The 13,845-nt window shown below is 46.6% G+C and overlaps 1 protein-coding gene across 2 annotated transcripts in view; it reads right to left on the bottom strand.

Moving 5' to 3' along the window:
• LOC139055887 (plectin-like) overlaps nt 1-13,845 on the bottom strand; it is a 295,516-nt gene that overhangs the window by 120,885 nt on the left and 160,786 nt on the right. The window lies entirely within an intron of this gene.

Here is a 13,845-nt window from a genome sequence, read left to right as displayed (position 1 = left end):
CCATACCCGGCCGTTCGGGCGCATTGGCATCGATTTGTATGGGCCATTTCCCCTGACGTCGGCTGGTAACCGCTGGGCCATTGTGGCAGTAGATCACCTTACACGATACGCTGAAACCGCCGCTCTCCCAGCAGCTATAGCGCGCGATGTTGCATCATTCCTGCTACGCCGATTCATCCTGCGGCACGGTCCACCTCAAGAACTGCTCAGCGATCGCGGACGCGTCTTCCTGTCGAAAGTCGTTGAAGCAATTCTCAAAGTGTGCCACGTTGTTCATCATACGACTACGGCGTACCACCCTCAAACGAATGGCCTCACAGAACGCTTCAACCGTACGCTCGGCGACATGCTTTCAATGTACGTTGCCTCCGACCACACGAACTGGGACGCCGTTCTGCCATTCGTCACCTATGCGTATAATACCGCTACGCAGAGCACCACTGGATTTTAACCCTATTTCTTGCTGTATGGTCGACACCCTTCACACACCATTGACACCATTCTGCCGTACCGGCCGGATGCATTCGAGTGCGTGCCTATTTCTGCCACGGTCAGACATGCAGAAGAGTGCTGCGACCTCGCACGGGCCTTTACTTCCGCTGATCAAGAGTGCCAGAGGAGCACTCGCGGTGACGCCACTGCCACGGTCACCTTTGATCCAGGAGCGCTCGTGTGGCTCTCAGTTCCTCTAACTGCCCCTGGCCTCTCATCAAAACTGGTCCCTAAGTATGACGGCCCTTATCGTGTTCTCGAACGTGCATCTCCTGTGAACTACGTCATCGAACCAGTTGAGCCATCTTCAGACATGCGCCGCCGTGGACGAGACATTGTCCATGTCGACCGTTTAAAGCGTTACTACGACCCGCTCATCGTGACGAGCTGTTAGGTTGCCGGACGGCTCCCTTCTCGCTCCCGGGGGGGGGGGTGATTGTAGCGAAGAGAGACGCTAGCGGGTTCAGCGCTACTGGCTCTAAACGGTAGTGGGTCGAGCGCTCCTGCTCAGCAACGGCTCTCGTGCTTTGAAGCTGTGACTGCCCTGCCCTACGACGTTGCGCTGCTCCGAGCTCTGCCTAATAAACACCTTTAGAATTTACATATTTATGTGTGTGTTTGCTAGGCATTGGCTTTCGTTATTTTACTGTCTATTCCCTTTCATCTTTCTTTTTGTATTGATTGCCCATTGTATGCTCTTGTATAATTAATTATTGTTTTTGATGTGTGCATAATTGATCAATTGAAATACCCACAGTATTTCCTAACTAAATAAATAAAAATAATATTCTCGAAGTCACATGTCACTACGAGCGACGTCACAGCAGTGCGAAGTACGTAGGCGTACTTGCGCGATACACGCTGACTCTCCGGCTGCGAGCGCGGCGCCCTTGAGGATAAGGGTGGACGGCGTTCAGTGTGAAATTTTAGCTTTCTTCGTGGTGTGTAGCAACGTAATACTTAGCAGACACGATCGTTAATGAGGATAGTATGCATGGTGCTTGTCACCTCAAAAAGGTGCTTGTCACCTCAAAAATGGCCAGACCTGGTGAGGGCTTAAATCACCACGGGCACACTCGAAAAAGCTCTTAAGGCCTGCGAGTACACTTATTTGGCATATCGGTGCTCATACTGTGACAGGAGGTGGCAGTTGCGTGAGTGTATAACTAAGGAAAATATTGCCACAGAATTGCTTGTTGGCCTAGTTGGTGCTTGTTAAAAGACATGTTTTTTGCTACAAGTTAAAACACACACAAAAAAAGACACATAAAAGACAACACAGCTGGCAGTTCCAACTGATAGTTTGGGCAGTGACCAAGAAATATACCGTATTTACTCGCATAATGATCGCACTCGCGTAATGATCACACCTTGAACTTGCCGCAGCGATATGTCGTGTGCCAAGTCTAGCTAATAATGATCGCGCTTACCATCTGTCGAATGCTTCGCGAACGACTCGTCTGCACGCACCAAACATTCTTAAGTAGATGCCTCATTTCATTACTTTCATCACTTTCCCCACTTACATGGCAAAAAGAGGTACATCCAAACTTGCCTTTATTATGGGTAGGCTTTATAACGGTTGTGGTCAACAAAAACAAGAAAGGTGCCTTTCGATTCTTTTTATCTGCACTCGTGAGCACGCAACAAATCGCGTGCGGCAATGATAGTAGCCATGTTTACACTGATACGTTAAAAGTGTACCCTATTCATACGCCGACGCTTGTAACACAGCTAAGATATTCGCCTACCCTTAGCGGAAACATGCCGTGTTAGGATAGTAGTGGAGACAGACGCCGCAGTTTCCGCAGCACACCGGCCATGGGTTTCTGTCACTGGCAGCTAAGCGCGCCCATCTGTTTCTGTCCCCTCAAAGTGGACATGGCTACGTTATTGCCGCATACTTGCCGATATTAATGATATTATTCATCACTGATACGGAAGAAACTGTTTCAATGCATGTAATGTACTCACGAGTAGAAAAAAAAAGATCACGTTTGGCGTGTTCGGCTTGCTCCGCCGGCCGCCATTTTTGTTTTGGTGTCCCGCACCCGCATCCCGCAGCAAACGTGGGACGAAAAAAAATTTTTTTTTCGCGGGAAATTTAACCCGCGTAATGATCGCACCCCTGAATTTGCGTCAATTTTTCTGACAAAAAAGTGCGATCATTATGCGAGTAAATACGGTATATACAGATACAGTAAAACCTCGTTATAACGAAGTTAAAGGGGGGTTCGTAATTATTTCGTTACCAAATCTCACAGCAGCCCGCCATGCGAAAAAGGAAACAGCCGTCGCACGCAAAAAACCAAGCAAAAAAGGAAAGCAAGGAATTGCTACTGTATTCACGCCAAATGGCTGATCACTGATCAATCAACAGCACACAATCTGGTGGCTAACTTCGCAGAAAAAAAAACCCTTCATAGATTTTTCCCACACCTTCTTCAGGCGAATGATGGCTTTTTCAGCTGCAGCCACTATTTCAAGTCCCTCCCCGCTGTCATTGTGAGCGCCAAAGAAGCGGCGAAGCAGGTCTGCCGCATCCAGCGCTTAAATCCAGGCGCTGGATTTAAGCGCTGATCCAACTGCAGTGCAGTTTGGTGGCAAGAAGCATAGCTCGATGTTACTGGACACAGTGGCAGTGTGGTGGGCTGCGCAGTTGTCCAGTACGAGGCATATCTTCCAGTTCAGCTTGCCCAGCTTTTTGTCTCACTTCTACAGTCATCGTGCGAAAATTTCTCTCGTCATCCAAGCTATCCAAGTTCATGATAACTCCTTGGTCAAGGGGTTGCACAACTGCAGTGCAGTTTGGCGGCAAGAAGCATAGCTCGATGTTACTGAACACAGCGGCAGTGTGGTGGGCTGCGCAGTTGTCCAGTACGAGGTATATCTTCCAATTCATAGTTCCAGTACATTGGGTTCACCAATATTAGGCTCCGGACTGTCGTCGACACATTTGTCACTGTCGTCATTAGGTACCTGCGTCACTGCGCACACAATTCCCGCCTCCGTTAGCTCTTCCGTCATCACTGCGTCAGCATCGGCACTGACGTACGCGCAGAAGGTGTCGCAGTCGGGCACAACGCCGGCGTCAAGGAGAGCATCCCACGACACTAGGGCTTGGTGGCCCACGGCACCCTCATTGGCGGCAGCACCGAGATCTTCACTGTAACTGCCACAGGTGACGCTAAATGAGGCATACTGAAAGCAACTGGCGACGGTGCTTCGCAATACAGCCATTCAAGCAGTCCGTAGCATCTCGATCGCCATGTACAAGTCGATCGTGGACTCGCGTTTCATGCTCACATTGAGCAGAATCCGGTCAATCACATGCTTGCGGTAGCCGAACTTAAAGTTCATGCTAACTCCTTGGTCAAGGGGTTGCACAACTGCAGTGCAGTTTGGCAGCAAGAAGCATAGCTCGATGTTACTGGACACAGCGGCAGTGTGGTGGGCTGCGCAGTTGTCCAGTACGAGGCATATCTTCCAGTTCAGCTTGCCCAGCTTTTTGTCTCACTTCCACAGTCATTGTGCGAAAATTTCTCTCGTCATCCAAGCTATCCAAGTTCATGATAACTCCTTGGTCAAGGGGTTGCACAATTGCAGTGCAGTTTGGCAGCAAGAAGCATAGCTCGATGTTACTGGACACAGCGGCAGTGTGGTGGGCTGCGCAGTTGTCCAGTACGAGGCATATCTTCCAGTTCAGCTTGCCCAGCTTTTTGTCTCACTTCCACAGTCATTGTGCGAAAATTTCTCTCGTCATCCAAGCTATCCAAGTTCATGATAACTCCTTGGTCAAGGGGTTGCACAACTGCAGTGCAGTTTGGCAGCAAGAAGCATAGCTCGATGTTACTGGACACAGCGGCAGTGTGGTGGGCTGCGCAGTTGTCCACTACAAGGCATATCTTCCAGTTCAGCTTGCCCAGCTGTTTGTCTCACTTCACAGTCATTGTGCGAAAATTTCTCTCGTCATCCAAGCTTTACGGTTGGACACGTAACTCACTTGGAGCTTTCATTTGCCTTTTAAGCATCGTGGTGACGCACTTTTGCGAACCACGAGGGCTGGCACCTTTTCCAACCCATCCATGTTGCCACAAAGCAACACGGTTACACGGACCTTGCTCTGCTTACGGCCCTGGCAGTGTTCATCTTTGAGGGCCAAGGTGTTTTGAGGCAGCATCTGATAGAACAGCGCTGTCTCATCCGCTTTGAACAAATCCTTGGCACTGTATTTTTCTAGCAGCTGTCCAATGTTTGTCTCCACCCACACCACTGCAGCTTCATGGTCAACAGACTTTGCTTCCCCACTGACAGCCCTGCCGACGATGTTGTGGCGCTTCTTCAAACGCTGCAGCCAGCCGACACTCGCCATAAAATCGTCGTGCCCCATGATGCACGCAAAGTCCCTCGCTTCGCAGTGCAACCGTGCCCCTCTCACAGGAGTGCCGCTTGCTCTTGCGTCCAAAAACCACTAGAAGACAGCCTCCTCTACAGCTTCCAAAGTGGGGGCTCGCAGCTCCTTTCTGTCACCTTTTATGCCATGTGCGACAGCACTGGTGACAGCTTCTTTGCTTGCTCAAAATCATTGGCAGCGTGCTCAACACTGCGCCGAAATCTTCGGCCACTTTTTTCTTCTTCCCGCCTGACTCGATGGCTTTTAGCATAGCCACCTTCTGCTCGATTGATATTGTTTTGCGCTTGCGTTTGCCATCGTCTATCTCCTTTTTGGCGGCAGGAACTCGCACAAATGAACCGATAGAAACACAGATACAGGGTGTCTACCACAAGTTGATATTTCCAAATTCCCTAAGGTTTCCAGGTTTTCCTTGAGTGCCTTTGCAAATTTCCCTGAGTGATGCAGAACTATGTTTTATGTCAAGACGGACTGAAACCATATCGCCTGATGCTGTCCCTCATTAGTAAGCGCATGAAAAAAATAAAAAAAGCGACTTAATCCAATTTGAATACTAAGGAGTACTGTTTATGTTATTCAAAAAGAGAATAGAAGGCAGTGGTTAGTTAAGTGCACAGCAAATAGAGTGTCTTCGAAAAAAATTGCAAATGGAGTCGGACATTCTCAAATACGAATAAAAATGAGATGCAGACAGACAGACAGACAGACAGACAGACAGACAGACAGACAGACAGACAGACAGACAGACAGACAGACAGACAGACAGACAGACAGACAGACAGACAGACAGACAGACAGACAGACAGACAGACAGACAGACAGACAGACAGACAGACAGACAGACAGACAGACAGACAGACAGACAGACAGACAGACAGACAGACAGACAGACAGACAGACAGACAGACAGACAGACAGACAGACAGACAGACAGACAGACAGACAGACAGACAGACAGACAGACAGACAGACAGACAGACAGACAGACAGACAGACAGACAGACAGACAGACAGACAGACAGACAGACAGACAGACAGACAGACAGACAGACAGACAGACAGACAGACAGACAGACAGACAGACAGACAGACAGACAGACAGACAGACAGACAGACAGACAGACAGACAGACAGACAGACAGACAGACAGACAGACAGACAGACAGACAGACAGACAGACAGACAGACAGACAGACAGACAGACAGACAGACAGACAGACAGACAGACAGACAGACAGACAGACAGACAGACAGACAGACAGACAGACAGACAGACAGACAGACAGACAGACAGACAGACAGACAGACAGACAGACAGACAGACAGACAGACAGACAGACAGACAGACAGACAGACAGACAGACAGACAGACAGACAGACAGACAGACAGACAGACAGACAGACAGACAGACAGACAGACAGACAGACAGACAGACAGACAGACAGACAGACAGACAGACAGACAGACAGACAGACAGACAGACAGACAGACAGACAGACAGACAGACAGACAGACAGACAGACAGACAGACAGACAGACAGACAGACAGACAGACAGACAGACAGACAGACAGACAGACAGACAGACAGACAGACAGACAGACAGACAGACAGACAGACAGACAGACAGACAGACAGACAGACAGACAGACAGACAGACAGACAGACAGACAGACAGACAGACAGACAGACAGACAGACAGACAGACAGACAGACAGACAGACAGACAGACAGACAGACAGACAGACAGACAGACAGACAGACAGACAGACAGACAGACAGACAGACAGACAGACAGACAGACAGACAGACAGACAGACAGACAGACAGACAGACAGACAGACAGACAGACAGACAGACAGACAGACAGACAGACAGACAGACAGACAGACAGACAGACAGACAGACAGACAGACAGACAGACAGACAGACAGACAGACAGACAGACAGACAGACAGACAGACAGACAGACAGACAGACAGACAGACAGACAGACAGACAGACAGACAGACAGACAGACAGACAGACAGACAGACAGACAGACAGACAGACAGACAGACAGACAGACAGACAGACAGACAGACAGACAGACAGACAGACAGACAGACAGACAGACAGACAGACAGACAGACAGACAGACAGACAGACAGACAGACAGACAATTAACTTTATTTGATCCTGAGGAGCTTCAGCGGAGACCCTATCGGGGACCCGCAGAAGCCGCTGGCCATGTCCAAGTCGGGGCAGGAGATGCACATAGAAGCAAATATTTTCGAATATGAGCTATTTCTACCAACTGATAGCAAGCTCAGTGGTATGAGGCCCGAACTCTGTCACAATTGAGATTCTCTCTCAACAGCTCGTAAGTCTACCTCAACTGTCCTAACATACTCTCAGCCCGCACATGACGCCAGAGTGTTGTGTTTCACTGCTTTAAAGAGTTTATTTTGGTTTGGATGAGGGACATCTGCATTTGGACATCAGCCAAAACTTTGTTTTTGGAGCTCAAGCTCCTTCAAAACGGCAGCAGCAAGCTTACTTTCCCCTTTATTCCTTAATGTGTAGACTATTTCTGTTCTTGTCCTCCTTCCGCCACTCGTTCGCCCCAAGGACCATTTGAAGCATCTTGGTCAGTTGCACAGTCCACGACCGATTTTTCGAACTCCCTAGGGGCCGCGAAAACGTCCGAAACATCGGCCAGTTGGAAAATGATAAATGCATGTCATTTACTGCCCTTAGGGCCTCAAATCGCCACAGGCACGTTTGAAAACGCTCTGAAGGCTTGTCGGTACACATATTAGACATATCGGTGCTCGTACTGCGACAGAAAATACCGGGTGCACGTGTGTATAATTAAGGAATACATACTGTGTTCCGTGGCAATAGCCCCTTCCCACGCTTGTTATGCTTTACTGCAATACTTTTGCGTATGCTTCACCAAGTAACATTTCTGTACAGAGGCGAAGCTGACTTTTGGGAACCAGCATTATGTAACGCACCATGTTTTCCAAGTTTCTAAGCAAATCGCGAGGACCACAAAGGTGGAGTTCGTGCCATTGCTGAAAGCAGCTAATTCTTTCAATAAAAAACTCGGCACCCAGCGACAAGAAGCTTCATAGCGAACGTCGAAGCAGCTAGGCCTAGCGTTGCCGCAGTGGTGGCAACAGCTGCCAGCGGATCTGCGTGCGAGAGTGCTGGTTCCACGTGGCGAAGTAATCAAAACGCCAGCGGTGGTGCCTTTGATTATTGCCGTTTCGTACCTGTGGTTACGAAAAACGTCCGGAAAATCGGACGGCGAAGAGTTCTTGCGTCTGAAATTTCACACGTTCTGATACGTTGACTCTATGGGGTGCGTAGCAGTGCCGCGAAGCCGTCCAAATTATCGGGAATGCGGAAAGTCGGTCGTTGACTGTACACTGGCAACTCCTCCAGCCGACGACAGGGCGTCAAAGACAATTCATTAGGATTCCTGTCTGTTGCTCGAGCCAGCATTACTGCGACTTTCGACGCTTTCAATAAAATTGCCGCTAATTTTCCCTGATAGAGGCCCAAATTCCCCGAGTTTTCCCTGACTTTTTCCAGACTACTCAAAATCCCTGAGAATTCCCGGTTTTCCCGGTTGGTAGACACCCTGCAGATATCGCTGATGCGCACGGATGCAACGACAAGCAACAACAAAACTGCAGGTGGCGCCACCCCATACATGCAGCGGAAGAGCCGGTGGGTCCAATAGTTTCGCGGGAAAGGGGAGGCTGGGAGACGCCCATGGGAGATGCGAACGTCTCGCGCTATAAGACATTGACCTGACGGGTAACAAAATGGTCAGCAAATGCTCGTTGTGGGAAAAAAAATTGATGACATTACATTACTTCCAAGTGCGAAATTTGAGTGCAGCTTCTCAGCTATTTCGGCTTTCTATATACTGAGGCAAATAATACGAGCAAGACACGTATGTACAGTTACAACTTTTTATTCACTTCTTCAAGAAACACTCCACTCCCAGTTCTTGTCATGAAGCTTTGTGGTAGGAGAAATAGATGGATATATGCTAGATATGCTAGGTTCGAGAACCACTCGCGAGGAGACCGCTTCGCAAGGCTGTGGCAAGAAATATTGGCACGTCTTACGGGAAATGCACTACGAGGGTGGTGTATGAAATTCCCCTTGAGTGCGGCAAGTCTACATAGGACAGACTGGACGTTGCATAAATGAACGAGCCAGGGAACACGAACTAAATCTAATGAAAGATGGTGTGGCACATTTGCCAGCATACTGCAAGGCCTGCATGTGCAAACCACATTTTTCTGAGATTAAGATTCTCGGTAGAAGCAGAAATCAAGCAGCATGTGAGCTAACGGAAGCTTACTATACAAAGGAGAAAGGTTCAAGATGAATTAGCGATACATCTATCTTGCTCTACAAATCGCAAATGAGATTGTTTGACCACTGGATAACATAGGTTCGTGAACAGCCTGCACATGCATGTATATGTATGTATATTCCTGGGTCACTGCCCAAACTTATTCAGTTGGAAGCGTCGCCCATGTTGTATTCTTTATGTCCTCCTTTAGTGTGTGTTTTAACTTGTGGCAAAAAACATGTCTTTTATTAAGGAATATATAATGTGCCCTATGACAATTGCCTGTTCCCACTCTTGTTATGCTTCACCACGTAAAATTGCTGTATTGAGGCGAAGCTGACTTTCAAAAACCGGCATTAAGAGGAAGCTTTAGCTGGGGCCTAACGCCGATGTGGCCTGTTGAAGTAGAACTTGTTGCTGGGCAAGTTGGTAGGGATCTAAAGAATACATTGTAGCGCCAAAAGAGGAAAATAAAGACTTGGGAAGGAAGAGTACGAAACCACAGATCCAGCGCTCAATCTGTCGTTTCGTACGCTTCCTTCCCAAGTCTTTATTTTCCTCTTTTGGAGCAATAATGTATTCTTTGGCCTATTCAAATACATGTAAAATGCAAGAATGTTTTTCTGAGATAACCCTTGGACCAATTTTAATAAAATTTGTTGCGTTTGGGAGAGACAGTTAAATTCTAGTGACTGTTAGAAGCGGAATTTCGATTTAGGGCCTGAATTTTGTTACAAAAATTTTCCAAAATTCGGAAGTTTGAAAAAAATAGAAGCATGAAGTTTAAAAATTCATAGCTCTGCAACAAGAACAGATATCTCGGTTTTATGAACAGCATCCATTAGATCATTAAAAGCGGACAAATTCGATATGTCATTTTACATCTTACCTAAATTTTTTACGTTGTTTATAAGGGTTCTGCAAAAGCTGTATTTCCATGGTATTACATTTTTTTGAGATTCATGTGTCACCTATCAATTTTGTCCGCTTTGTATGTACTATAAGGTGCATTTCATGGAATTATATTATCATTTTTCGTTGATGAGTTACAGAGTTGTAAACTTGATAGTTTCATTCTTTCTTTAATTTTCAATTTTTGACAATTTTTAATTAACAATCGATGACCTCAATCAAAAATTCGAAACCAACAGTCACTTGATTTTAAGTTTTTGTTGCAACAAACCTCGTCGAATTTTGTGCAGTGGTTGCCGAGAAAACGAATTCTCCTTTTACACGTATTTATATAGGAGCACCCGAACTAAAGCTTCCTCTTAAACAATGCGTCGTGCTTTCCGAGCTTCGAAGCAAATCACGAGGACCACAAAGGCAGAGTCGGTGCCATTGCTGACAGCGGCAAATTCTTTCTATGAAAAATGTGGCACAGAACGGCAAGAAGCTTAACAGCGAACATTGAAGCAGCTAGGCCTAGCGTTGCCGCGGTGGTGGCTATGGCTGCCAGTAGATCTGTGTGCGAGAGTGCTGGTTCGAGGTGGCAAGTTAATCAAAAGTGTGGCAATGATGGTGGCTTTGATTATTGCCGTTTAGGACCAGTGTTGTCACGGCAAAAAGCCTGGAAAATCGGATGGAGAAGGGTTCTTGCCTTCGACCTTTCAGACGTTCTTATACATTGACTATATGGGGGACGTGATGGTGCTGTGAAGCCGTCCAAACTACTGCGTGTCCGGAAAGTTGGTCGTTGACGGTACACTGGCAACTCCTCCAGTGGACGACACGGCATCTAAGAGAATTCGTTACGATTCCTGTTACTCGAGCCAGCATTACCGCGGCTTACGTTCCCTTTCAACAAAATTACTGCTCATTTTCCCTGATAGAAGCAGAAATTCCCTGAGTTTTCCCCGAGTATTTTCAGACTATTCAAAATCCCTGACAATTCCCTGTCCTGCATAAACTGAAACGTGTGCGGGTGCAATTAACCCTTTGAGGGTCGAATTATTTTGAAAAAAACTTTCCCAGGTGGTCAAATTACTTTATTGCGGATCTTGAATGTACAAAATGTATAAAGTCGGGAATAAATACTAAAAAAAAATTAGGAACAGGAACAGTATTTTGGTGTCGACATCACACAGAACTGCAAAATGTTTAGTAGTATTTCAGGGTGTGGTACTCCTTAAAACACGGTTCTACGCACAGCGCCTTATCGCAGTCTGCACACCTAAAATGCATGTCTGTTCTCCTCTTGGAGTGACGAGTTGTGTTGGCGCACACATGACATGTTCTCTGCGTGCAGCTGCCTTGGGCAGAGGTCTGAGGCACCTTCTCGCGTAAGCCCGTTGCCGCAGAGAGCAAGAATACCTCGTGAGCGGTGGTGATAAACAAGCTAAGAGCAGTGCCAATCAAGATAGAAATCAACTTCCGCCGCCCCTGCGAGAGCGTGCCAACAAAGAGAAAAATCACGTTTCGCGCGCCTCCATTGCGATCACGTGGTGGAACCGAAACCACGAAAGCGTGTTGCCGCTGAGAGCGAGAATACCCCGCAAACGGCGGTGATAAGCTAAGAGCAGCGCCAATCAAGATAGAAATCAACTTCCACCGCCCCTGCAAGAGAGTGCCGATAAACAGAATAATGACATTTTGAGCGCCTCCGTTGCGATCACGCGGCGAAACCGAAACCACAAAAGGGGTGTTGCGGCAGTCTACGCGACGTGCTGAAGCTAGAAGTCAGTTCTGTTTATCTCCCCAAGAAGGTAGCACAAATTTCAAGTGCTTCTTGTAAGTCCTGAGAGGTGGCAGCACCTCCTAGTGAGCACGGATCGTCATTATGGCGCGAAATTTGAAACGGAGGTTCGAAACCGTACCTGTACGGCAGCGACCTTGCGGGACAGAAAACCACCACCGTACATGTACGGCAAAAACCTTCAAAGGGTTAAATGCGACGCCCCACACGTTGTACGTCAGAACTCCAATGCCATATTTTCTGGATTATAAGTCACACCTCTGTATAAGCTGCACCCCACACTTTTATCGATTTTAAAATAAAGAAAGAAACTAGTGCATACACAGTTGGCTTCAGTTATTTTAACTCTGACAGAACCACGACATTGGTCGAATTATCCAGCAGATTGAATCAAACAACAGGCAGAAAATACACCAAAACAAAACACTGATTCATTTGCCAGTATTTCCCTCAATTCTAACACGACCACAAATCGAATTTGAACCCATTTATTATGGTTTCAAAGCAGAAGACTAGCATAAAAATTATGTAGGAGCTTCTAAACAAAGCAGAAACTGAACACGTCCCTGATTTTCTAGAAAAAAACAACAACAAAGAAGCATGCTTCCAATTTTGGCAATAAGAAAAAGAGTAAACGAGTGAACTTTACCTTCACAGAATGGAACTTCATTTACACCTATTGTCCACTGTTATCAGTCCCAGACAGCACTTCATTGCTGTCTCCGCGACGCACGCAATTCTCCGAAACAGTCAAGAACACGACACAACTTGTTGCTGCTAGCTTAAACATTAACTTATCATTTGAATGTGCTTTTGTAATCAGATTGAAAGCAGCGTGTCATTGTCGTTATGCTATGCAAGAACTTGTTCTGTCGCTGTACATGGTCATCACCTTTATTCCTTTCAGAGTACACACTCCGTAGCCAGATTTAGTTGTTCTAACCGATAACAAGGCATGGGTGCATGATAATAAGCAGTTTATTTTACCATAGAACACACACAAAAGTTGACAGTGCATTGGCTGGCCATTGTTATATCCGTATAATTCGAAAACCAGTATTGCTACAAGTGGGATCACTGTATACTGGCTGCTTGCCTACACAGTATGACTTCGAATGGCAGACACTGATCTTTTCATTAGCACCAATTAACAAGGCAGTTCAGCAAAAAAAATGAATGTTACTAGGCCATTGACCTGGGAATATCGACGAAACGAGCCATCAAAGCTGTCTTAGAATATTTGGTTACCACAGGCCCAGATTCAAGGCTCTCAATGGGCCCTTTTAACACAAGCATGTATATAGTCACATCCTACTGCCTGGCATCATTGCTCCTCAGACCCCCTAATTCCCACCATGAACACAGAAGCAGGCTGAAGGACCTCTTTGCCATTTCCTTAATATATTCTCCTCTCGCTCCCTCAATAGAGCTTTGCTTCACTCATATTGGATCTGCATATTTCTTTTGTAGCTTCATGCAGCCTGATGAAGAACAGGTGCAATCTTTCTGTCAGCTTAACAGCAGTTCTTGTATAAAATAAATTTGTGCTATTTTCCAGTAATTATTCTTTGGTTATGCAAATGAACTTGAACCCGTTCAAACCAGTATGGACCATTATTATTTTCCCCTCTGGAGATGAACCAGAACTGAACTATTTTCCATAAACTGAAACAAATACCAGAACAAAAAAATATCATTTGACACCAATTCGTTAGGACCATATATCCGTTTCATGCAAAGAACAGCAACAAACATTTAAGATTTACTTCATTACGTACATTTTATATCCGTGTTCATAATACCGAGGTTAGACCACTGACTGGTACGGTGGCCGAATTGGCAGCCCTGGAAAACTGCTGGCGCTTGAAACGACGGAGCCCGAGT

Source organism: Dermacentor albipictus, chromosome 2 (assembly GCF_038994185.2).
Source record: "Dermacentor albipictus isolate Rhodes 1998 colony chromosome 2, USDA_Dalb.pri_finalv2, whole genome shotgun sequence".
NCBI classification, from domain to species: Eukaryota; Metazoa; Arthropoda; class Arachnida; order Ixodida; family Ixodidae; genus Dermacentor; species Dermacentor albipictus.
This window is presented reverse-complemented; position numbering and strand designations above follow the sequence as displayed.